This window comes from Chenopodium quinoa, unplaced genomic scaffold (genome assembly GCF_001683475.1).
Source record: "Chenopodium quinoa cultivar QQ74 unplaced genomic scaffold, ASM168347v1, whole genome shotgun sequence".
In the NCBI taxonomy this organism is placed as follows: Eukaryota; Viridiplantae; Streptophyta; class Magnoliopsida; order Caryophyllales; family Amaranthaceae; genus Chenopodium; species Chenopodium quinoa.
Window position 1 is genome coordinate 26,515 of NW_018743777.1, and position 1,983 is coordinate 28,497.

General features: G+C 33.4%; 1 long non-coding RNA gene across 1 annotated transcript; it reads left to right on the plus strand.

Annotated features, from left to right (window-relative positions):
- The first annotated feature begins 642 nt into the window (after positions 1-642).
- On the plus strand, positions 643-1,460 carry LOC110684742. The gene is made up of 2 exons (XR_002503812.1): positions 643-814; positions 1,410-1,460. It is a non-coding gene; the product is annotated as an uncharacterized LOC110684742 (long non-coding RNA).
- The last annotated feature ends 523 nt before the right edge of the window (positions 1,461-1,983 follow it).

Consider the following 1,983-nt stretch of genomic DNA (forward strand, 5'->3'; position numbering starts at 1 on the left):
TACCTCCTAGCTTCTTTTTCTTCCTTTGAAAGGAATACTCTTCTTTAACCAGAGTTCTTCTGGTTTTCACATCTATGGTAAGCCATGCCAAATCTCATCATCAATATCAGCTACTACTTCATCCGCCTCCTTTTCTTTTCACTACTACAAAAGTTGTCTTAGGTAACACCAAATGGTATCACTTTGAAGGTTAGAACCTTAACTAATTCATAAGTAACACTTTTGTAACACTTTGATATCTTGTAACACTTGATGGTAACACTTTGATATCTAGTAACACTTGATTGTAACACTTTGATAATTAGTAACACTTTATTGTAACACTTTGATAATTTGATATTAAGTAGCACTTTATTGTAACACTTTAATTTTTGGTACTAGTTGGTCATATTTAAATTTTTAAATTAGGAATAATCATTTGAACCGTATTACTATTATATACTTCGCATAATATTAACAGTTTAATTGTAAGCTTTACTTGTATTAATATTTTAGAACTACTAGTAGAAAAACACAAATGGATACCAAATCTAGAATAAAAAAAGCCACCTTAAAAGGGTTCCAACCCGTACCTTGTAGGTTATGGACACTGGTTTTTACCAAGTATCCCAAAATATATAGAAGACTCCACCCGTACCCTCTTTTATCTCTCTAAGTCTTGACTCCACCATAGGCCTGGCCACTCTATCGCTCTCTCTCTCTCTCTCTGTCTCTTCTCCCTCCTCATTCACAAGTGGCGGCGATGGTGGTGGCGATAGTGAAGGTGGTCACAACGATGGTGCTTCGAATTCAAGGGTTTCAATTGGTCGTCATGGTATGATTTTCTTCAAACTTTCCCCTTTAAATTCCAAATTTTGGGCTCTTTTTATATAATTACTAGTTCAAATCTTAGGTTTTGTTAAATAAAGGTTTAGATCTAAGTGTGGTCTTACTATGTTTTCCAGAAGTCTGGTGGTGAAACTGGTGATTGATTTAGAGTTTCAAAGAATTTGAGGGGTTTTTATTACTTTTTCTCATTAACGGTATTAATCGATTTTTGATAGCTTAGTATTTGGATATTTACTTTTTATGTCAAACTTATGATTTGTTGATTATTGATTACTATCACAAGATTAAGTAATTTCTAATTAGTTTTACAAGGGTTTATATAGATCAGCTTTTTTAATAGTTAACAGCATTGAAATTTTGTGAATTCTGCTTGGTTTTGAGGTGCTTAATCCCATCCTGTTGTCTATCCTATTCTGGCATGAGGAGAAATTAATTCAAAATGGCTATATGATTGCAAAATTAGACATTTCCATGATTGCAAAGTTAGGGGATTCAAAATGGCATGTTTTTTTCTATTTTGTTTAATCACATGTTTTTAAGGATAGTAATGGTAATTGGTAAGTTCCATGGAATAATTATAGGTGCATGGAGAAGATGAATGGTCGTTTGGGTATTGTGAACAAGGAACTGGAGTCTTTAGCTGCCCTGCTACAAAAAAAACCCATGTATACATACCATGAAAAAATTGTTCTTGGACAAAACCAACCTTTCTGTCTCCAAGGTTAATCAGATCTTGAGGGAACTGAGTTAGAGAGTGGCTAGGGGAATCCTATGATTTGCTCGCACGAAATTGCAATCAATTGTGATGATTTATGTGAAAGGTTTGGTGTTCCAAAACTTCCAGTTATAGTATAGTATCATTGCTACCTTGCTTTAATTATAACTAATTGTAATTAATTTAATAGCCCTTGTGTTAATTGCATTTATTACTGTCACGAGTTGACTTTTACATTCATAAGATTGTGCTCTTTTGGTATGTGATCACCGAATTGAGCCGAGGCTCCAAATCTGTACTTTAGAGCTATATTAATATTTTACCCATTTTTTAATGTAGTGCATTAAATTATCTGGCATCATATAATGATAACATCAAGAGGTGCATTTCCGATGTCAGATTTAACTTTTGCATGCTAATAGCAATCTATATTTACGCTG